Source organism: Saccopteryx leptura, chromosome 11 (genome assembly GCF_036850995.1).
Source record: "Saccopteryx leptura isolate mSacLep1 chromosome 11, mSacLep1_pri_phased_curated, whole genome shotgun sequence".
Taxonomy (NCBI): Eukaryota; Metazoa; Chordata; class Mammalia; order Chiroptera; family Emballonuridae; genus Saccopteryx; species Saccopteryx leptura.
Genome location: NC_089513.1, coordinates 11,118,655 through 11,143,515, shown reverse-complemented (window position 1 = coordinate 11,143,515; position 24,861 = coordinate 11,118,655). Strand labels below are relative to the sequence as shown.

Genomic DNA, 24,861 nt, shown 5'->3' with positions numbered 1-24,861 from the left:
CGCTGAGAAAACACTGGTGTTGTTTTTCCCTACGTGCAGCCTAACTTCATGTTGGGAGCAACAGTTGCATTGCCAACAAGAAAACAGAAAATTCGGGGGGGGGGGGGGATGTAACGAGAAAGCACAAGAAAAACATACCAGAAATAACATTTTGAAGCAAAAATCTATCTAAAGGGGCAGCAAAGCTTTCCACACACAGAGAATCGGGGCTTTGCTCAATGTGCTATTTCCATTTGCAAGACCCTCCCTGCATAATACCCTACCAGGCAGCTCTGTTCTAAGAAAGGTTTGGTGTAGTTATTGTCAGAACTGGTAAAACCATGCCAAAAGTCTCTTGGCTCAGAACAGATTCCCACAAGTGTCCCTGAATCTGTTAACTATGCAAAGATGGTTTTGTGTCAATGGAAAATATAGGCATTGCATATTCTGCCTTGAGGCTTACTCTCAAAATCACTACGGGGATGGTGTAAACATTTCTTTTTCTGAAAACGCACCTCAGAGAAAGCCAGCCAAGAAGAGTGGTAAAATCCGAAACTTAAAACTACCGTTCAAATGTCAACAACAGTCACACATTGGAGATAACCACTGGGGTAGATGTATCAAAGTCAGCACATCCAGAATGGAACTCCTGGTCTCCCCCAGTGCCTGGCAGCGCCCCACAGCTGAGGCCAGAGCCCGTGGTGTCACCGGTGACCCCTTCTTCTGCCACACCTCCTAGTCCACCTACTCCACCAGCTTCACCTTTAAAACAATGTCTGGAACCTGAGCTCTGTTCTATCTGCCATTGCGCTGCCCCCCCCCCCCTTGGTCCAGGCCACCGTCCCTCTCACCAGTGCTGACAATATCTGGGTCTGGCTCCAAGTCCCTCTGTTGTCCCCCAGAAGTCTTCTCTTGGTACTCCATCCACAGCGACAGTGTGACAACAGAGGCCACAGCAAGCTGTCATTTCCTCAGACCTACCACAGCCACTCACTTCTCAAGAAGTAAAACCAAAGTCCTCACTGCAGTGCACAGGGCCCTGTCCCCGGGGTCCCCCCACCCCACCCCACTCTCTCCCTTGTTCCCTCAGCTCCAGGCACACTCATCTCTCCTCTCGGACACTGGCCTGCCCCTCCTCTTCACCTCCCAGCAGTCTGTGCTCGAACGTCGCCTTCCTTGGCCGCCTGTTCACAAGCTGCAATGCCTCCCAGCACCCTCTCTCCCCATTCTTTGGTTATTTTTCTCGAGACACATACTGTCTTCTGATACCTTATGTAAGTTGCCACTCTTATTTTGCCTGGAGTCACCCTAAGTCCCCAGAACACGAGCTCCACGTGTGTCTCGTTCGATGCTGCATCCCAGCATCTAAAATCCTGCCTGGCCTGACCTGTGGTGGCGCAGTGGATAAAGCGTCAACCTGGAACGCTGAGGTTGCCGGCTCAAAACCTCGGGCTTGCCTGGTCAAGGCACATGTGGGAGTTGATGCTTCCTGCTTCTCCCCCTCTTCTCTCTCTCTGTCTCTCTCTCTCTGTCTCTCTTCTCTAAAATGAATAAATAAATAAAAATAATTTAAAATCATGCCTGGCATGCAGTAGCTACTCAACTGCAAGGCTGCTGCTGGGTTTCCTTCACATCAGCCTATGAGGGAGCGGAAGAACAGGCTCCCTGCCCCTGTCGCTCCTTCTGTCCCACCACAGCCGTTCACAGAAGACCGTGAGCCTTCTTTACTTCTTCACTGTCACCTATTGGTCCTCTCGGATGTGGAAGCCAAGTCCATGTCAGGAAGTTGTTAGTGTTGTTAACAGCTCATAACCTAAGTACTAACGACCTTGTCCAGAGCAAATGATCTCCAGTATTCGACACACAGAAACTAAGATGCAATTGCCACGTGAAAGGCCAGAGGGTTTCCTGGTTAGAAAACCTCCATCTTTCCTATCTTGAAGTTGCCCCTGAGGAATGTCCCTAGACCCATGATCACAGTTTTGAGAACTCTGCTGTCTCCTCTTGAGTTATTTAAAACGCATGGACATGGACAACAGTGTGGGGGTTGCCTGGGGGAGGGAAGAGCGGGAATTAGAGGAGAGAATAGGAGGAATAAATGGTGATGGGCAGAGACTTGACTTGGGGTGAACACACAATACAGTGTACAGATGATACATGATAGAATTGTGTACCTGAAACCTGTATAATTGTTAAATCACTGTCACCCCAATAAAGCCAACTAAAAAGGGGGAGAAGATCATTAATAGTGCATAATAAATAACTACTGGAGTTACTGAGCAATTTATAGAAAATACCTATGAAGCTCCAGGTGACATCAGCAAGTACTTCCCCCAACAGCCACACAAAGGTGCAGTGTTCCCTGCCAACTTGAAGTAATCTGCCCAAAATGACCACTGACAAAGCCTGTGCAGTTTTCTAAAATACATTTTTAAATTTTTTTATTAAATTTACTGAGGCAACCTTGGTTAACAAAATTATACAGGCCTCAGGTGCACAATCCTACAATACATCTTCTGTATACAGGTATTGATTGACTTACGACCTATGCAACTTACGATCATTTGACTTTACAACCACAATCGCTAGCCACGACTGCTCGCGTCTGGCAGTGCAAGCGTTGCCCAGCTGGGCGTACGACAGTGCAGACCAGCTTCCGGCAGCACTACCATCTCTGCGTGCACCATTTCAACTGTTATCCCAGACTCGGTACAGCAATTTGTGTTTTGTGTCTTGGATATTTTTCGTCAAACCCCTCCCAAGATGTCTACCAAGAGGAAATTGTCTTTGTCTAAGCCTTAGCCTGCGAAGAAGGAATGTTTTACTTAAACCTGATGAATGTAAAAATAAGAAACAAAATGGTGTAGAGATAATGGCATAAATGAACAAATGGCATAAATGAACAAAGAAAATTATGATATATAACAATGAAAGTAAATTATGATAAAATATGACTTAAAGATTTTTATAACATCATTTCACAGTACTGTACATATAGCCTACTCAACTTACGACCAAATCGTGTTACGACCAGTCTATTGGAACCAATTGTTGTCGTAAGTCGAGCACTAGCTGTATTGCATTGTGTGTTCATCACCGAGTCAAGTAAGTCTCCCTCCTCCAAGATAGATTTTAAAAAGAAGTTCCAGAATTTAATCCAAACTCTGAAACTTCTGGTTATATATTATTACCCCAAACAAAACGAGGTCCCCTTCGTCAGTTCATCTACATTGACGCAGACCGTGCAATTGTGTTGAGGAGTCTTCTTAGAATGCGTCTGAGGAACTCCTGGCTTGTGGATTAAGTTTACTTTGTAACCTGTGGCCGTGCTCAAGTTCTCAGCATCTCTGCATCCCTATGTCTAAGATGGATACTCACCCAAACCTGTCAGGGACATACGGGGTTGACTCAGCTCATCGAGCCTTCCCATTTCTCTCAGTGACTCCTCTCTCCCCACCTCCTAAGTGTGGGTTTTCCCCCAGGCAGTGATAGCGTGGAAAGCACTTCCGAGTCAGGCCTGTCTGGAATCACAGGGCAAACCTTCCACTGATGAGCCCTTTGAACTTGAACAAGTTATTCGACCTGTTGTGCCTTAATGCCCCTCATCTGCAAGACGCGACACCTAAGAATGCATGCCCCTTGTCCCTCTGCTGGGTGATAAAACGACAATATGCGAGCATGGCCCTGGGATGCCATCTGGTGCAGAATTACCCCGGGGAAGCGGGAGGCAATCGGTGTCATCATTACGATCCTCATTATCATTTTCCTCCACGGTTCAAAGTGGAGCTGGGGAAAGCACATTTCTTTGAGCATGCTCAGAGAAATTATCTAGAATTATTCTCAATCCTTAAAATAATTCTCTTTTTCAGTCTTGAAAAGTAGAGTTGAAAATAACACACATGTCAATGACAATCACCGCCAAACTTGATTAATAGCTCTAATCACTAATAAAGCCCAAGTGAGACGTGATTAGAACACAAGAAGTTCGTACCAAGGGAAATCTTTGGAACAGGGAGATTTCATTTTGGACCATTTTCTATGAAAAAGGTATAAATTCATGAAAGCAAAATAAACTTGTTTATAAACGGGACTTTCCCCCCCCAAAAATTAGGTTAAATAATAAACTACTTCATGAACCATAAAATACCCAAAGTGCTTCTCTGAGCTCAGGGATCTAGTAAAAGCTTCCTGAAGCGCCTACCTAGCATTTGCACTGCGAGCCCCACCCTTCCACTGTGAAGGGACCTCCGCATGGGCAGGGAGACCACGCACCCCGGACAGCTGGCACAGTGCCGGGCATGTGGAAATGCCCAGTCCCCATGTTTGCTTTGTTAGATGATTGACTGCATGACCAAACAGATCAGAGAGCCATGTCCACTCCCCAGGAGACCCCTCGGTGCATCAGCAACACACCAACAACCTTCCTCTGCCTGGTCCCTAAGACCAGCTACTGATACTCACAATTATAGAAACATCATAGGATCTTACTCTGGGTGGTACAGATAATCCAAGCTCTCAGTTTTAAGAGATCAACCACATCTGAACTGGCTAAGACTCACCCACACAGTAACCATCTCCAAGGAAAGATGATAACAGGTCATGTACACATCCTTCAGGTTTGAAACAACCTATTCAGGATTCGACAGGAAACTGTCCTCTTGGTGACTTTCTGCAGTTCCTTTCTCTTGTCATCTCAATTGAAGGAACTCAAGAGGGCTGTGGGGTGGCAGTTAGAAGCTCAGCCAGTGACCTTCTAAAGTGTGGGATATTCTAGCCAGGGCAATCGGAGTGGTGTGGGGAAGGCTTCCCACACAAAGGATATTCTAACATGATGGTCACACTTCCACTGGTGACCTGGAACTTCATACCCCCAGCCCACCAGCCCGTTAGGGAGAAGAGAACCCGCTGCTGAATCACAGCCACTTTAACAACAGGGGAAAGAAAACAGCTGCACAAATCTCAGCGCAAAGCTTGCCCTGCCCGAGTCTGTTCAATCTGATGTGAAAATGGTGGGGAAGGGGGAAAAAAATCAATGTCACATCAGAATGCAACTGGTACACTACCAGCAACTCATCAGCTCTGTCCTCAAAACTATCAACTAACAGCAAGCAGGACACATGGAAGAACGTGAATGAGATTATTACAGTACACTTTAAATAAACTAAGGAGAGGGGCAGTGCTGGAATATAGTCTGTAGCTTGTGTTCATGTTGAACCCATGCTCTGAAGCTACAATTTCATATGATTATAACCAATATTTGGAATGATTCTAATGGACAGCAAGACTCCCTGACCTCTAAGAGTCAGCTTTGGCCACTATATCAGAAAAGCAAACCGATGCATTTAGTAAAATTTTTCAATAAGGTAGGTAGCATCATAAGGGTACTCTGGATTACCAGCACTGTAATAAATTAGGATGCTCTAGTCCATGTGACTCATTACGTTGGTCATAGCACAGCCTCAGAAATAACCTGGCTGAACTAAGAGAGTGTACACCTGTTAAGTATTCCTTATTCCACACTTCAAGGGAACCCCCTTGATGTTTCCCTACATCCGGGTCATTAAAGAGCCCTGAGTTCTTGTCCCGGCTCTGTCATTACCTGACTGTGTAACCTGGACCAAGTCACTTGACTTCTCTGAGTCTCAGAGTTCTCGTTGAACTGGACGAGATGACTGCCAAGGGCTCCTGCAGTCCTGACTCTAGATGCCTCCCCAGGCTGACTTCTACCTGAAATTAGATTCCAATGGCACTGGTGAGTCAAGTGAAAACAAAAGAGCTGACGTTCGAGACTCTTACAACTGAAAGCTGGAGAACACACATAGGCTGTAGAATGACACGGTGAAACCTACAATGGGTCCCTCTCCTGGGAAAGCCACAAAGCCTGGGGTCTGCAAGAGCTTGTTTCAAAGACCCCTGAGTGCACTTAGACTTACTTATGTGCAGGAGAGTCCTGCACATTTTTTTTTTTTTGCAATCACAATTGTCTTTATTTCTTTAATTGAATTTATTGGGGTGACATTGGTTAATAAAATTATATAGGTTTCAAGGGAACAAGTCTATAATACGCCATCTGTCTATTATAGCGTGTGTTCACCACCCCAAGTCAGCTTCCTTTCGATCACCATTTATCCCGCCTCTGTCCTGTCCTACCTTCCCCTTACCTCCCTTTCCCTCAAAGGTCCTGAACTTTTATGCCCCCTCCAGTGCCCAGAGCCTCCCAAGTTCAGGCACAGAAGGAATGGGTGATGCGGCGGCCATCCCTGGGGTGCGGGCTCCCCAGAGCGTCGTCACGAGGACCCCTCTGGCCACCAAGGGTTCAGCAGCCAAGTGACTGATCCAGGGATAATTGTTCATTGGAGCCAGAGACTGAGCATCTAGGGGATGTGCTACAACTTCCTCCCATCCTCACCTCACTGGGGGTGGGAAAGGGGGGCAATAGAACAACCACTGTCCTCTTGAGGGTCCATGAAATTAACCACATTAAATGGAAACTGGACTCACAGAGCTTCTGAGCTCTCTCGGGATTCAGATCCCTGAACAGCTAGTTCCGTGAAACAAATGTGCTGCTTAAAGTGGGAGCCCGATAAACAGTGACAGGAAAATTGAGGACTTGCTATAAAACTCATCTTCAAAGAGCCATAATTACCACAATAGTGTCACCTAAGCATTATTTACAAACACCCTTCTGTACAATTCCTGCTCTTCCAACAACCCTCATCTAGATTATAGTGCTATTACTCAGGGTAACATTTTAAATTAATTAAGTAGTAAAACAAGAAGAAAACCCAGCCTTTTTTCAATCAAAACTTAGGCATAAATATAATTAAAATAGAGGCAGGGGAACGGGCATAATAGGGAGAAAATCAGACTTTTTAGTTTTGTGCCAATAAATCCTATATATCAGTTGTATCGTATGTCAATTTTCAAATACTGTTGTGCGTGTCACTCATTGGATGACCCCCAGCACTGTATGAGAAAGTCAACATTCTTCTCTTTCACAAATGAGAAAACTGACACTTTAAGGAAATGAAGTGATTCATCCAACATCAAGTCACAACAGAAACTGAAATCACCAAATTTCAGTGCCTCCAACACTGTGCCCAGGTCGTTTTATTTTCATGGTAAAACTAAAGTATTTTTCTATCCATTGCTGTCTTCTATTTTAGCTGGGCCTTGCTTTTGACCCCTTGGGGCCTCAGAAGACTCTAGTCTGAATCCCAGCAAAGTGAAGGAAATTTTCAACAGCCACGTAAATGGCGGTGTCTCCAGGGGCAACAACAGGCAAGAGAAGGTTCCTCCCGGTCTGTTGTTACTACTGCAGTTCTCTCTTCAGCTACTGTTAGTTACTTCTTTCACAGGCCAACATCTTGTGGTTCATGGTCACGTTCTGATTCTACAAGGTCACAAAAGTACTAGCAAGGGATCCCACACTCCATTCCCAGGTCGCCCAGGCCCTGGCCAGCAATCAACATAGGACTGGGGGCCTTCATTCATTCACTCTTTGGACGGTACCCTATTGCATAACACGCCTCAGCCACAGCCCTGTGAATCAATAGTCATTTAAAGTAAATTTATCATAGACACGTATTCATACATTTAATAGTGTTCTAGTAATAATAGTGATTAAACATTTAATAGTGTTTCTCAAAGGAATGTGTTTGCCTTGTGGTTAGAATAATCAGAGAACTCCAACAGCAGCAGTAGAAGCCGCAGTAAAACGACCTCTAGTCTGCGCTGAGGTGGGGGCATTGTTTATTTTGAAACCTTCTCTGCTACTAAATTTATTGAAGTGAATGAAGCAGAACAAATGCTCTGTCCCAGGCATGGTCTGTCCCAACCTGGAGTAGGGTTGATCCCTGCCCTCCTTTTTCCCACCTGGCGTCCCTTCCCACCACCCCAGTTTCTGGGTCCGCCCTAACCTTCATGGGGGAGCTAAGCAGTTTTGGTACAACTGTCTGAGACCCTACCCAAGAACCCCTGCAGGTCAGCTCAGCAGTGACTTCCTGCCTGGGGCTCCTCGCCTTTCACGAGTCCTTTCTGGTTCCTTAGCCCTCCAGGGCTGACACTTACTGGACTCCTGGCTGGCCCTTTGTCCCCCAAGCCACTTGTCCCTGAGACACTGCCACATCAGGAAATATTCACAGTTCTGTCTCCTTCAACATCTTATTGCAACCGTCACCCCAAGGGGACATTCAGGCTGCCACCCTCCAGCAGTTCCTCCACTTTATCTGCAGGTGACGTCTGCCCAGGGCTCCCACCGGGTGCTCCTTCCAGGCCTGCCCAGGCCCTGGGAACAAGACCCTTGGCACGCCGGACCCTTCCCTACCTCCGCCCGAGCCTGTCTGTGGAGGTTTACCGTTTATTCGTGGACAGAGAGCGGGCGCGTGGCTGCCGCACGGTCCGCGCACCCTTTGCGTTGACTCACTGTCTGGCGCGGTGTGCGGTGCGCACACAGCATCTCAGCCATGGCCCGGCAGGCAGCGGGGTGCAGCACATTTCACGCTTTTCACAGGGACCAGGAGCCCAGGAGCCCTTTGAAGAGGAAATGTGCTGTGTTCAGTCAGTGAGACGGGGGCAAAACCAGGACCCCGCTCGGGGTCTCCTGGCTCCCTTCTGCCGGGTGAACCCGGTGTGGGGGCAGCCCGCGTTTCCCCTGCACCGGGCGACGCCCATCACTGAGTGCAGAGGGCGGAGGGGGCAGCTTTCTCCCCACGTGCGCCAGCCTGATGCGCTCGGCCCGCCCTGGGCCCTGGGCCAGCGCCGGGGCTCTGCTGCGGACATCATCCGGAAGCCACCGTGTACCCGCACCACCTCACAGGATGGGACAGGCTGCCTTTGCTCCAATTCCCACCTCGGTGCTTCTGATAAAACCAATTGTTTCCAATAAAACGGGAAGGACTGTTTTGCACTTCCCAGAGGCACCATCTCGGCTTCTTGGTTTCGGGCTTAGCTGACTGAAGTGGAATCGGCAGCAGAGCTCGAGGGCCTTTTCGGTGCTCAGACTCTGAGTCGCTTCTGAAAGGCTGCGTAACCCTCCCGTCCATGCTCCCAGGGGCTGCACGACAGTCGTCAGAGGCACGATGGCACTGCAGACAGTTCTGGAAAAGAGCCAGGGTGCGGCATCCCCTTGCAGGGTGGGGCACGCCGCCCTCTGAAGACGGACTTGAAATTGTGGTGTGAATGAATTCTAACCCCCTGGCATGGGATGGGGTGGGGAGGGGTTGTCGCAGGTTGGATGGTGTCTCCAAAACAGGTATGTCAAGTCCTAATCCTGACACATGTAGTTAGTTAAGATGAGGTCATACTGGACTGTGGGGGTGGGGTGGGGGGGAGCTTAATTCAACATGACTTGTGTCCTTAAGAAGAGAGGGGACACAGAAGAGAGGCCATGTGATGACAGGCAGGCAGAGACCAGAGCAATGCAGCTGCAAGCCAAGGAGTGCTGGCCACACCAGAAGCTGGAAGGGGCAGGGAGGATTGTCCCCTATAGGTGTCAGTGGGAGTGCGGCCCTGCTGACACCTTGACCTTGGACCTCTAGCCCCCCCAGAACTGCCGGAGAATGCATTTCTGTTGTTGTAAGCCATGCAGTTTGTGGTGTTTCATTACAGCAGTGCTAGGAAATTAATATGAGGAGGAAATGAACAACTGAGGAATCATAATACCCTCTGGATCTAGAAGCAGCACCAAACAGAAAAGAGAAAATACAGATCTGTGCTCAGAAATGGCTTTCACAGAACAGCCCCCCGCCTGGATGGACTGGAGGAAGAAAGACAAGGTCCCAAGTCCCTCAAAGGAAATGTCCTTCCTCTAAGAAGCTAGTCTAGCTCATTCACGTCCTAAGTCGGGGAAGGAATGGGGACATGTGGGGGGACCCATTCTCCCTGTCCGTACACAAAGTCCTTTCCCTGCCAGCCTGACCCTCTTCATTCCCCTCTGCTTCCCAGGCTCGTAGAAAGGTACCAGACAGGTGTTTTCATATCCACAGTCTCACTCAATCTACATGACCGACTGTGTGGCTGGGAGAAGGGCAGGTGTCACCGCCTCCATTCTACACACAGAGGAAACCGAGGCTCAGAGGGTCAGAGGTCCTCCACAAATGAGATGACCGTCCTGAAAGAGCTTCAGTTGGCAAGCAGGAGCCTTTTTAAAAAGGTGCAGCGTGGAAAAGAAGGGGTTAAAAAAACAGCCCGAAATCTTGTCTTAAAAAAAAGAAAACACACACACACACACACAAAACCAGACAAGTTAAACGAACAAAGTCTCAGAAGCCTTCCATGTCCAAAATCAAATCTGTTGGCCTAAAAAGTAGCCCCTTCACCTTTCCAAATGTTCAAATAACATTGCTGTAGACACAACCCACTTATTCTCTAACCAGCTTTTCACACTGAAGTGTCTTCAAGGAAAAGAGCTAAACATGTCTTCCAGGCCTGAAACGTAAGGGCTCTGGCCTTTGTGTTACTCCTTCTGGGCTTCCCAGTCTTCAAGCACTGCTGTGTGACCACAGGGCCCTTCCACGTCCGTCACCCTGCACCGGGCATGCTTTCCTGAAGCTGGGATTCAGTGTTTGAGAGGCTGGGTGGAGCAGCCACAGACACGTGGTCCAACAACTTCTGAGGACTGCATGAACCCATTCCACAGCAACACTCAATAAAGGGAAAGAAGGCGGGCCAAAGAGAAGGACAGGTGTCCCAGGAATGAATCAGATTGAGAGGCTTAAGCTGAAAAGCACTGAATATAAACTTAGGTGGAGAGCTCTGCTAAATCAGCTGCCTTTTCCACATATTTTAATCTTCCCCTCCTGGAAAACACCTCGTCCCTGGTCACCGAGAAATCTTGACTTCATTTTTCATGCCCCCAAACCTGCAGCCAAGAAGCCAAGCCCAGTGACCCCCACTCCCTGCCACTAACTGCTCTAGGAAATGACACCTGCAAAAACCCAGTGTACATCTCCTGAGCTTGAAAATACTAAACACCACTGGAAAAAAAAAAAGGTTTCTTTTTCAGATGTAAATGTCTACTTATTTCAAAACGAATTAGTAGTTCTCTGGGTTTCACAATGTTTAATTCATTAATGATAACTACAGCTCAAAAATTTGAAAGGAAATTGCTTCCGGGATAAAATTAAATGCGAAACTCTAAGCAGTGATTCATGGCTGTTCCTATCTAAATGACTAATCCATGTGACAAACCTGGCTGGCAGCACAAAAAAAGCAATATGATGTCCCCTCCCCCTTCCTCTCCCCCAGCCTTTATATACTTTGCTGAATTGTTTTGCAGACTGACTAAACCCAAGGCCCAGATAATCCCCAGCTGCTAGGAATTCAGCCCTAAGAGTACTTGCAAAATTTAGAGTCTCTCTTGCTCAAAAAGCGTTCATGAGGGACTAATACTTCTGTGCCTTGGAAAAGACGTTTCTCAACACTAGCGTTTACACATACAGTCCGAATGATTTCCAAGGAAATGCATTTTAAATGGAAGGCAAATATTCCCCATGATATCTGTCCACCTCTCCCCCAAAGACAACTGTCTGCAAGTCTAAAACTGGTCATTTTCTTCCAGTGTGCAAGGAAAGCTGGCCAGCTGCGGTTCCACTGCTGACCTCCCCCGGTTGGGACAAGGGGGCACTGGAGGAACCATGTCATCCAGAATACAAGCTAATAGGACGCTTCTGAGGGTTCACCAAGCCCTGGTTACTCTGCCTCCTAAAATTTCTCTTAGGTCCGTTCCTACAACTGCCCGAGGCTAGTGGAGAAGCAGGTAGGAATGTTCTTGATCATGTAGCTCCAGCCTCCCAGGGACTCAGCGGACCAGTGCCCTATAGGACACTCCACGCTCAGAACTGCTGGCCGACCTCAAAGCCCTGCAATCAGCTCCCTCATCTCCAGTCTCTCCCACTCCACCCTTCTAGTGAACTCCTGACAGCCCTCGGGGGGAGGGGGCTGCTCCATGCCAGGGGATTACTTACAGTGACTCTTTTATCTTTGGGACAACTCAGAGAAGGTGCCCCCATCAACCCCATATTGTAAGTCAAAAATGGAAGCAAAGATGCCCAAAACAACTGCTCACATTACAGAGTAACGGGCAGAGCCAGGACTCACCCACTCTTCCTGCCCAATCTCCTAAGCCCTTCTGAGGATGCCCCAACAGAGCTTCCAGTCTTCTCTTCCCTTTGTGTTCCTAACAGGTGGAGCCCACACACCCAGCAGCGTCTATGGGTCTTTCTGCAATCTGGTCACATTTCCAGCCTCATCTGACCCACACCCTCTTCTCCATACATCCCCCATCTGGCTTTAACAAACTGTGCACCCTTCCCTGCGGATGTCCCATCGTCTCCGCCTAGATACTCCTACAGCGCTGTTCCCCACTCTCTACAGACACTGGGGCATGGTGCACATGTGTGACCTCTTGAACCTGTGACCTTCTCCAAGGCAACAGCACTGGCTTTTCCACCACCGGCCCTTGTGTCCCCTCGGCTTAGCCAGACCACGGTCAGATGCTCTAGTAGCCTTCAGAACTAAGGAATGTGCTCCAGCAAACCAGCAGGGACACTTTAAAAAGCAAGAACAGCCTGACAGGTGGTGGCGCATTGACCTAGAACTCTGAGGTTGCCGGTTCAAAACCTGAGGTCCCTGGCTTGAGCCGGGGTTGCCAGCTCAGCTTGATCCCAAGGTCACCAGTCCAATTTCACTGAATTGAAGGCACGTAAGAGAAGCAATCAATGCACAGCTAAGTGGGACAACACATGAGTTGATGCTTCTCTCCTTCTCTCACTCTCAAAAATAAAAGATTAAAAAAAAGCAACAACATAGCCAACAACAGACTGAGGGCTTGTCCCATACTGACTCAGTTGAGTCCCTTAAGAGTGGGATGAGCAGATGGCCAGAGTTTGTGTGCAGTTTTTTACATCTCTGCCTGTCAGGGAATTTTTTTTCCCCCATCAAGCATTCAATGTCACAGCTGCTGATGGAAGAACACCTAGATAGCCTGCTAGCTAATGGGTTTAGGAAGCAAGCCTGTTTCTGATTTAAAAGACGTGAGGGCGAACTCAAGTTACCCATGCATCCCGAAAGCAAAGTGATGACAAACTGAACCCAGCACTCGGGATGCTTTTTACTGGTGTTTCCTGGCAGCAGGAAGGGGGAGCAAAGAGATGGTGGAAAGAAGTTCTTTTTTTTTTAAACCATCCAGGCATCCGTTCCTGACCGTGAACTTGGCATCAAACAAATCCTGCTACCAACAGCAATGCAGCAGGAAAGGCAAAGAGAACTGTAACTCACAGTAATCATTTAAAATGTAAATTAATGCTATTAAGTCCCATAAAACAGTTACCCATGCCCAGTGTATTTGAATTCTCTGATGAAAACCTGCAGTATTCTAAAAATACACAAAAATGCACCAAAAAATACAGCTCTGCTGTTATGTAAATTTCTCCTTAAACTAATATTCTAGCCAAAACAAACAATACATTAAATTCATTTTGCTCACCTTCTTGGAACTTAATGAGCCCCCAGGGGGCCGTCTGGATGCCCAGGCACCTGTTTTACAGGCCAGGCAAGAAGATGCACGGTTTTCCTCTCTCCCTAGTCCTCCCTGAGCCGGCCCAGGCGGCCAGGGCAAGCTGCTGGCTACAGAGGCCGTCCTCCACAAGCTGCTGAAGGCTTACAACACATGTCTGTGTTTTGTTCAGGGCTGATCCTCCCAAACAAAAAAGTATTTAAAAATATTTTCCAGTATTTCTTTTTTTCTCCCCCTCCATTTACTCATCATTCCAAGATCAACCACACCTACTCAGTGTCAGCTCAGAGACCCCAGGACAGTGGTGAGTGCAGCCGGTTACCCTGAGCGGACGAGTGGAGCACTGGGCACCCACAAAGGCCACTTCAGGTCACAGGGATCAGTACCGGCTTTAGAGGCAACTTCAAATGAATGAAAAGCATAAACCTGTATGTTGCCTTGTCGTTACGTGAAGGAAAACTGCAGAGCAGAAAAGAATGTAGGAAAGTCAAGAGCTGGCATTGCCAAGGCAACTTCTTGAAAAGGTCAACAACATTCTGGATTCTCACACGTGACCGAAAAGCGGATTAGTCTCGCTCTTTCCCTTCCTCTCTATAACCAATAAATAAATTAAAAAAAAATAAATCCCTGCTGACTCCATGGCTCCAAGGTCCAGTCTGGTGTTTGTGTCTCGGCCAAGGATGACCCTGAACTCTGCTCCCTGTAGGTTTTGCTTCAGGACATCACTGTTCTCAACCTTTTTTTTTTAAAGACACGTGGAAAGAAGAAGAGATCTTCAAGGTTAACCAAGAAAGGAAAAGGATCAAAATCCTATTTCCATACCAGCATGTTTGCTATCCTCACTTCTTCAATCCAAAACAAGGAAAATGATGCCAAGGTCAGGGACCAGCCCATCCCAGGCCAACTGTCCAATTTATGGTGGGCGCCCAACTTCCTGGGCCCGTGCCTCCTGCCCTGCTTGTGATGCTTGCCTTACCCCTCCCACTACCTCGGGGGGAGGTCCCTGCCACCACCCGTCCCCAAGTCTCAGCAGAGCCTAGGTACTGTCATTCCTCATGTTCCCGCCCCCTTTCTGCACCTGCTTCCCAGAGGGCATGGTACAGACCAGATTCAAATAATGAGCCTTCTGGAGGTGTTGCCCTTCACAAGGGCACTCGCACTTTAGCGAAGGACTCATGGACATAAAACCCAAAAGGAAAAGAGAAAGGAACCAACTTGTGCCGAATTGTCTACATACCAGCTTCAGACCTCAGAAACATCGTCTAATTTCTCTGGTCCTTTGGGGTGGTGAACACACAATGCAATCTACAGACGATGCACTATAGAATTGTACCCCTGAAACCTATATAATTTTATTAACCAATATCACCCCAATAAATTCAAGAAACTAAAAAAAGAGAAAAAGGAAGAAAACCCTTTCTCTGGGCCTGCCTCCAGTTTCCTACCGCAGCCTGCTCTGAGAATTAAATGAACTAACATATACGTAATACTTAAAACAGCACCTGGCCCCTTGCAAGCACTCCAGGCACAAGTTATCATCATTAACCTTCACTGAGACCCTTCAAGACAGGTGGCGCTGGCCTCATCTTCAATGAGGTCATTTACTCAGGATCAGAAGGCTGACAAATACGTAGCAGAGTAGGGACACAGCCCTCAGCCCTAAGTGACCACCACTCCTGTTGTTTTCACACCACAAGGAATGAATCTTTAATGGTACAACCATGGACACTGCAGGCCCAGTGGGTGTGATCACACTGGTGTCCCAAGGTAGGCTGATGACACACTATCTATCAGAAGGGAGACTGGAGGAGGGCAGAGAGTGATTCCTGGAGCATGACCAGGCTGAACAGCATGGCGTGTTCTATCCACCTGGGAACGGCAGTCCTGTGTCACTAGTCTCAAGGTCTCCCTACTATTAATGGGAACAATTCACTCAAGACAGGATAAGCGCCTGACACCTAGACGTGTCATGGCAAAAGCTAAAACCTCTCAAGAAAGAGACCCCAAAGGAGGACCCTGCTGTAGAGAGGGCCACAAACCTGGTGATGTAAGTTACTTCCAACAAACACCGGAAATGGAGACATCATAGGACAGGCTTATTTTTTTATAATGTTTATTAGAACATAAAATGTTTATTTTAAAAGAAACTTACTACCAGAGCCAAGAATATTGCTAATGACCTTGATACTGTCTGGTTAAAAACTTTGAATAAATCTGGGCAGTCTAATTTTTAACCTCTAAAATAGTTCTGAAAATGTATCCATTCCCATTATACATTACAAATCCATAGTTAGAACTCCTTCTGTAGGCTTGTCCTACATGTAGAAAGCATTGACTACTCTAGTGAAGCGACTTCCCTGAAAATAACCTCACCTTCCATACTTGCACCGTCATGTCATGGATATGACCACTTCCAGCAAGATTTCATAGCTCTTTGTTGCACTCTAATTTCCAGATAAATTTTTGGTGTGGAAACAACATAGCCCCAATAAGATAATTAATTACAACTCTATTATGACTAGAGCACAGAGAGAGGAATTAAAATGCTAATATTTTTAGTATTTCATCTTTAATATCATGTTCATCTTTGCATCCAGAAATTAATTGCTATAAAGACGTTTACTGTTAGTATATTTTGTTTCTGATAGCTGCTTCTTCTGCTCCCCCTTCTTCTCCTCCTCCTGCTACAATAACTACCTCTGCAACATTGGGGAACCCGCTATACTGTAATGGGCTGGCATACTCATGCTGTCTACTACTGATCAGATTTGGGGTTCCCATTGGGATTTTGCCCCCTGGGGGCATATTGCTGAGCAAGCTCCCAAACTTCTCTGTGCCTCAGTTTGGTCATCCAAAAACTGGGGACAGAAAACCAGAATCTATTCCTAAATTATTCTGAGAATGAAATTGGTTAACTTACACAGAGCTTCACAAATGAGCCGGATTGGTTCTGCCAGGTCCACATAAGCAATTATTTCTTTAACTGACAAACTCAACTCAGATGTATTCCACATTTAAAATGTTATTCAAAATTTCACAATCAGCTACGTACAAACACGGCAGGCCTCACATCTTACAGTGGCAGGGCTTCCGGCACCATCAGCTTCTTTTTCTGCCAACAAACTGAACTCTGATTCTTCCAAAGTCACTTACAAACTTCAGTCCACCCAACACCTTCTCTGAGGCAGAAGAGCTCTTTCCCCCAAACCCAAAGAAAGCAGACTTGTTCTCTGGGAACATGGAACAGGCCAGCGTGCAGGACCGCAGATTCTGACTAACTGGTACTAATTACTGGAGGCTTCGGGGGCTGACGGAATGGAGATTGTATTAGTAAACAAATCTTATGGAAGAAAAATTAAAGCCACCGCACTCTCTAAAGTATTTTCCAAATCTATCTTAATAATCATAGTTTCATTTTGTTTATTCACAACCATTTGTCATCCTGGACTAAGGGAATTCTGTCTGATTCATTTCAGAAATAGTAAAAACTAACCTTGAGCTTCTACTACTGTTCTACCCATTCGGGCTCTGAGTGTATTTAGGTTCCTGAAAACCTACCCCGAATATCTTACATGAAACCGAGTCAAACTCTAGGTAATTTACCCCAGCCTAGTCTTCCTGCTGCCCCAGTCTCAGATAACTGACCGAAGGGAAAAATCAATCAACAGAGTCAGTATGTCTTTTTTTTTTTTTTTTTTTTTTGCATTTTTTCTGAAGCTGGAAACAGGGAGAGACAGTCAGACAGACTCCCGCATGCGCCCGACCGGGATCCACCCGGCACGCCCACCAGGGGGCGACGCTCTGCCCACCAGGGGGCGATGCTCTGCCCATCCTGGGCATCGCCATGTTGCGACCCTCCTGGGCGTCGCCATGTTGCGACCAGAACCACTCTAGCGCCTGGGGCAGAGGCCACAGAGCCGTCCCCAGCGCCCGGGCCATCCTTGCTCCAATGGAGCCTTGGCTGCGGGAGGGGAAGAGAGAGACAGAGAGGAAGGCGCGGCGGAGGGGTGGAGAAGCAAATGGGCGCTTCTCCTATGTGCCCTGGCCGGGCATCGAACCCGGGTCCTCCGCACGCTAGGCCGACGCTCTACCGCTGAGCCAACCGGCCAGGGCCAGTATGTCTTTTGAACAGTAAACAAATATACTGCTCACAAAAATTAGAAAATATTTTAAAATGAATACAAAGTGATAAAATATCCCCTAATTTTTGTGAGCAGTTATAAACTAAGCCAATGGTAGTAACCAACATATTATACTTCTTGACTGCAGGTACAAGATTCAGCAACCACGTCTGGCCAGGTAGCTCAGTAGATCCTGATATACCAAGGTTGTGGTTTGATCCTGGGTCAGGGCACATACAAGAATCAACCAATCAATGCATAAAGAAGAACAACAAATCAATCAATAAAAATTTTCATAAATTAAAAAAAAAAAATTCAGCTATCAAGATGTTGGGCCCCCAAAGAGAAAACTTCCTGACACTACAGTCCTTAACCTTCTGAGTAGCATGAACGTTCATGTACATCCTCACTCAAAGGGTTAACAAAACACTCAAAGGGTTAACTAACGAGTAGTACGAAGATGCCATAACCCACATAGGGTGGGAGATATTTAACAAGTGGAAGATTACTGCAGTCTTTAAGGAGATTAGGAACTAATTAGAGATAAGAGTTCATAGCAACATTTACTGGTGAAAAAAATATAAATGGAGTTTCTAGGATGCAAAGATGCATAAGGTGGGCAAAGCCCTCATTGGACCCACATCTGTCACAGGTCAGCAGCTGCCATCTCTGGGATCCACAAGGCGTCATGGGCAGCCAAGGTCACTGTCAACTGCAATCATTTGGGATTCAGCGAGAGGATGTAAGCGGGGTATGGAAGGGGGAGTCAGGATTTGAATAGAAGGACAGAGGAAGGAGAAGAAGGCAGGCATCCTCAAGGAGGCTAGAAGGGGAAGCTGGCCCACATGCAGCACGTCTAGGGGCGGATGAGGCAGCAAGCAGCCAGATCGGACGAGCAGAGGGTCTTCCAACCAGATTCCCAATATTCCAGGCAGGGTTCCATATATGGAGTGTTCCTCCCCGCACAGCCTATAAAATGCTTTAAATCTCTTAAATCTCGGAGACATCATAACTAATTTGGGGATAATAAATACAAGCTAAGCTACGCCAGAATATGAAGTCACATATCACTTTTGGTTTTCAATAAACACGAGTCCTCTGCTCAAGGAAACAGACTTCTTCCCTTTGTTCCCACCAGCCTCTGGCCTGTGCCCTCCCGTGGGCTGCTCCCTGGAGGTCTCTCCCCCACTTGGCAATGTGGTTCAACCCCAGACTGACAGTGACCATCTCTCAAAGGCACAGCTCTGACCTGTCTGCTCAATGCCGTTTCTAGCCCTGGCCAGGTGCTCCGATGGTTAGAACATCATACAGATACACCAGCGTTGCAGGTTCAATACCTGGTCGGGGCACATATAATCAATCAGTGAATGCATAATTAACTGGAACAACAAATCAAAATGGTTTTTTTTCCCTCTCTCTCTAAAATCAATCAATAAAAATTTAAACAAATAAGTAGATAAGAAAATAAATGTCATTTCCAAAATGAACTTTTGATTTCTACCAAATCTGGTCTTTTTCATGCACTTTTCTATTTGTTCCCATTCTTCACCCACTACTTCAGACTTGAAAACCTGTTTACCTCCCACCTCTCACATAGTCAGTCTCCAAAATTCTACTAGTTCTGTCTCTACATGTCTTTCCACTCCTCCTCCCCTGGAATCCAGTCCTTCCCGCATCTTCTCTGGCCACCTGGTCTCCCACCTTCTCCCTCCCCTGCTCCCGTCCATCTGGACTGCTGCCAGAGGAAGCTTCTGAACACACAGCTTCCCACCCACACCCTTCCCACCCCCAACCTTCAGCAGCTTCCAGCAAACAAAGCCGGAGTCCCTGTCTCCACCAGCCTCCTCATCCCTCCCCTGCCAGCGGCTCGCAGCTCCAGGAGCCAGTCATGGGGCATTGTTTGTTGTCCACAAGGCAAGACCCGCCCTCTCCTACCACCTTGCTGCTGCTGGAATGCCACTCCACGTGCCCACAGCTCGTGGAGTGGCATTCAAGGGGACCCATATACCCTTCAAGGGGACTGTCAAATGCTACTTTTTCCATGAAAAAGCATTCTAAAACCTCTAGCAGGACGTAATCTCCAACAGCACGTCACTCGGTACCACCTGGCATGGAAGTTCCTTGTGTACCCTACCCAGTAGGGCCCCTGCTCCTACTGGGGTAGCCTCCTAAAGGAGCATCTGTATGAAAACAATCAAAGCAACAGCCCCTCCTTACAAGGAAGCAGTGTGCCAAGAGTTATGGAAGACAAAGAGCATCAGCTGACAGCTACCCTGGGAAGTTATGCCCAACCCATGAGCAAATAAGTAAACCCATGCAATAATGTCAGTAACTCTTTTTAGTCACATACAGATGTTAGCTGAAGTCATGAAGGTTCAGGACATCTCGGAGAACATGAGTCTCCTCGACAGAAGCGTAACCACAGGGGCTTCCAGCACAAACCCTGGAGTCATCGGGGCTGGGTTCTAACCCAGCTCTGACCTGGACTCACTTTGTGACCTTGGGCAAGTCAGTGAGCCTTTCTGTGTCTCAGTTTCTCGTAAAGAAATAAAAATAAAGGTATTCACAGCACCTTCCCCATGAGCCTCGGTGAGAATCAAGCACATACTGTATGCAAAACACTCAGAGCCTGGCACATAATTAGTGCCACAAGTGTCAGCTAGCCTTGTTACCATTGTGAAAATGTTTTCTATGGGAAAACACACACACACAAGAATCAAATATTTGGCAGTTCAGATGCCTAGCAGGATTTTTACTAGAGAGTCTTTACCATCTTAAAATTGTCAAGCCAGATTTGCTCTATTTCCCGACAGGGATCATTTGACTGACTGACAGGCTGGGTGAAATTCACTGAGGGTGGCTCTTTGTTCAATGGGCTGAATGCCGTGGAAACGGAGCAGGCTCCCCGACCACTGAATCAGACACAAAGCTTTCAGCCACCGAGGACTGACCCACAAACAGCCATTGTTTCCCACAAACAACCCGGCTTTGTCACCCAGATGGGTGCCGAATGAAGCCAGTTGACTTACACATTTCAGTCAGCCGCTCTGTGTCGACACAACCACCAATACAATTAATTTGTTGCAAAAGAAATCTAGAACTATGCACTGAATGAGTCTGATAAGCAAGGTTTTAGGTTCAGTTTTTTAAGGACACTAATCCACAGCATGCGGCTGCACCAAGCATACATGACTCTGCTTCAAAGCCCAGCACATCACACAGTGATTTATTGATTAATGGTGTGGGGAACAGCTATGGCTGTAGGGTATCAACATCTGTCATTTTCCCTCAAAATTGTTAGAAGGCATTAAACATAAATTGCCACAAATATCTCAACTTGAACTTGTGTAGCAGGTACATAGTTATGCCCAATAAAATGAAAACTGCCAAGATACTTGATGCTTTATTACTTTTTACTAAAATTATTTATAGCTCAAAGCTGCTCATTATTCACATGTCAGAATGATTAGAATGGTAGCATAACAAATTCACATTTATCATCATCTTATTTTCTGATAAAAATAAACATTATATTGCCCTGGCCCAGGTAGCTCAGTCAGTTAGCATCACTCTACTATGTTAAGGCTGCAGTTTCAATTCCTGGCCAGGGCATAAACAATGATCAACCAATGAATGCATAAGTAAGCAGAATAACAAACTGATGTTTCTCTCTCTCTTTTTCTCCCTTACTCTCTATCTCTAAAATAAATAAAATAAAAATTATAAGAATTATGGCAATAAGATGCTACATAAGAACAAACAAAAAATGTCTCTTTTTCCAAGGTTGGAGTCTCTGTTTTTATTCACTAGCTGGATACTAACATGGCTGCCTCAACAAGACAGACAGACTGCCAAAAAAAGAACACCCAAAAATCTCATTGGCCTAACTTAATAATGGTTTAATCTCTTCTGCACACTGCATTCCAGTGCAAATTGGTAAGGGAGGCTCTGCTCCACATGGTCATTCAGGACCCAGGTTCTTTCCATCTTGTGGCTCCATCTTACCCTAGGACTTCAGAGTTCCCTGCTGCACCCTGCAGCAGACCGGAAAAAGACCAAATGTGAAAACAGCACCCCACTGTTAACTGCCTCTCATTTCTGCACACACCCTGTTGGTGAGAACCAGTCTTGTGGCCCCATCTAGATGCAGAAGTCTAGATGCAGAAGGTAGTCCACTACAGTGGTTGTCAACTACGGGTCCTTCTGACTCCTTAGAGCAGTGGTCCCCACGGACCGTTTTAATGTCAGAAAATATTCTCATAGACCAGCCTTTAGGGTGGGATGGATAAATGCACAAAATAAAATTATGTGACTAGCGTAAAAACTGTGGTATTTTAAAATATAATTGAGACAAGCATCAAGAGTGAGTCTTAGACGGATGTAACAGAAGGAATCCGGTCATTTTTTAGAAATAAAACATTCAGACTTAAATATAAATAAAACGGAAATAATGTAAGTTATTTATTCTTTCTCTGCGGACCAGTACCAAATGGCCCACGGACCGCTACCGGTCCGCAGCCCGGGGGTTGGGGACCACTGCCTTAGAACATTTGGCAAAGTGTGGAGATATCTTTGATTGTGACAGCCAGGCAACTGGCGTCCAGTGTGTACAGGGAGTCCAGGGATACTGCTAAACACCCCACAGAAACTATCCTATAGTAGGCCTATAAGCAAAAAACTGACCCCAAATGTCAATAATGTTGAAATGGGGTAAGCACCTGGCCAGTCACCACAATCACCCCAATATGTCTACCATCATTCTCCACTAATAAACACTCTAATTAATCCCAGCAAATCCACATCATGGATAGTTTGTTCATTCATTTGTTTCTTTTTTCCTCCATTCATTCATCCAAACTCCTGAACCAGACAAGGTCCATAGCTACAGACAAAGAATTCACAATGTAGGAGGGGAGCAATCGTACACAGAATTATCATTCACAGGGATAGGTGGGAGTACAGAGAACAAATGGAAGAAAAACTAATTCTGCCTGAGAGTTAGGGGAGGATTTCCAGGGCAGGTGAAACGGGAAGGAAATCTGGGAGGAAGAACATACAGTTTCCGTTAAGATGTGTTGGGGTTGGGGGTTTTTGTTGTGTTTCTATTTGGGGGGGGGTATTCCAGGGGAAGGGAACTATATGAGCAAAGCAGAGGCAATATAAAAGAATATGGTTTATCCCACTCTCTGATATAGCAAAAAAACAGTAACTGGGGTGGGGGTGGGGGGGATTTTGTTGAAATACTTTTTAAGGCTGTATTGATGAAAGTCTTTAACTCTCAGCATCTGATCGAGTTTCTCACACAGCTACATACACCGGCTTTCTGTCAAGTGGTCCCTCCAGAAACATTTCACACCAGCAGACTTCATGGAAACTTGTGAACACAGGGCAAAGCTCCGGTAATAACTGGAAATCTCAGTGCAAGTTTCCCAACGAAACCCATCAGCAACTCTTTCAAACAATGCAGCCTCAAAATCAATATCACATTGATTTGGCGCTTGACCAAAGTCACCCATCTTGGCTCCCAAAGGCCTTTTAAATGATGTGACACTGAACCTGTTTCTCTTTCTTTTTTTTAAATTTTCACTTCTTTCGATTCAAGATCCTCATCGTGAAGGTGGCTCCAAGGATGCAGTTAAGAGCAAGGACTGCCAGGGTCTGGCATGTGCAGCTCTGGCGTGAACTCTGCATGTGACCTCGGACAAGTCACCTAACTTTCCAGGCTCGGCTGCCTCCCAGATAACATGCTGAGAGCACTGGACACTGCATCTGAAGTATATAATGAGTGCTATTATCTCTGTGCTACAGTGAGCTCCCCCACCTCTCAAATTTGTCCAAAATTGTAGAATCCAACATAGCTTGCGGGGGGGGGGGTATCTGATAAACTTCCATGCCATTTTGTAGCATGTTATGAAGAAGAATTAAAGCTTGCTTTGTGCAAGATGTTTTTACTTACTGAACCAACGTCACCATATAGAACAACAGTTGCTTTTTGACTCTGAAGCTCAGATTGAACTTTAAAAATACCAGATTCCTACAGTATAATTACCTCCATTATTCTCTTTACTCTTCCTTGCTCAAACTGTCCTCTCTCTCTCTCTCTTTCTCTACTTTTCTTATTTTAACTGTGATTAGCTTTGGGAAAAGCAAGTGTATTAAGCTGTTAAGTACTATAGATTCTATCGAACGGCACCAGTCACCTAGCACTAAAAAGCCTCATAAAAGGAAGAAATTTGTTTCTTCACAAATCAGAATCTCAAAGGAGAAGTTACAGTGAGGGATGCGGACCGCCGGACCCAGAGGGGAGTCAGCATGCTCAGAACCGCTTCCTCCAATGGCAGGGCGAGAATTCCCCATTGCCGGCGATCAGTCATTCATTTCTAGGATTTAGACTAAATGAAACCCCATTCACTATGAGGCCCTGAAAGAGATAGAAATCTTACCTTTGGCAACGGCATGGGTGGACCTGGAGATTATTATGCTAAGAGAAACAAGCCAGGCAGAGAAGGACAAATACCATATGATCTCACTTATGGAATTTAATGAACACAATAAACTGAGGAACAATATAGAAATAGAGGCAGGGTCACAGGGAACAGAGGGGCAGCTGTCAGAGGGAAGGGGGAAGAAGGGATGGGATCAAAGAAGGTGAAGGGATTAATCAAATTTATAAACACAACACATAGATACAGAAAACAGGGTAGCAATAGCCAGCAGGAAAGGGGGTGGGGGAAAGGCGGTGAAAGACTTTGCATGGGGCAAGCCAGGCACGATGCTGTGAGTGGGGGGTGTTATTATATTGAGTGGGACACTTGAATCATGTCAGCACAATAAATTAAAGACAAAAATTTTAAGTTAAAAGAATAATAAAAGGAAGAAAGAAACCCCATTCACTTTTTCTGAAAGAGGTAACAGAATTGAGCAGTACTGTCCTTCGCAATAAGTCAGAGGTAAGGGATATAATGAAAGCGGAGGCAAACAGAACGAGGCTGAACCCCATTTAGACTTCAGAACTGATCCTTACCACCCTCCTAATTCACAAGGAACTCTAGACTGTCTGGACAGCAGCTCTCCTTCAGTTTTCACTGCAGACTGGACTTGACTCCAAGAGAAAGTTATTCTATGGAGCATGTTCCAGAGAGGGTTTAGCATATCTGCAGACAGGTTCCATAGATAACATGAAATAAGTCTGGGGGAAACCTGACATGTTCTTTTTAACTTCTTGCTGAATTTTCCGTAAATCAA

At 46.3% G+C, this 24,861-nt stretch overlaps 1 protein-coding gene across 3 annotated transcripts in view; it reads right to left on the bottom strand.

The window, feature by feature from the left end:
- The window catches only part of RNF152 (ring finger protein 152), a 63,943-nt gene that overhangs the window by 26,383 nt on the left and 12,699 nt on the right, over positions 1–24,861 (bottom strand). Inside the window, exon 1 of one of the 3 annotated variants that reach the window (XM_066353475.1) lies at positions 8,336–8,452. The exons of the other annotated variants lie outside the window; for them this stretch is intronic. The gene's annotated coding sequence lies outside the window, so the exon portion shown is untranslated. Of the gene's footprint in view, positions 1–8,335; positions 8,453–24,861 lie in introns of those variants that run through there. 3 annotated transcript variants of the gene reach the window in all.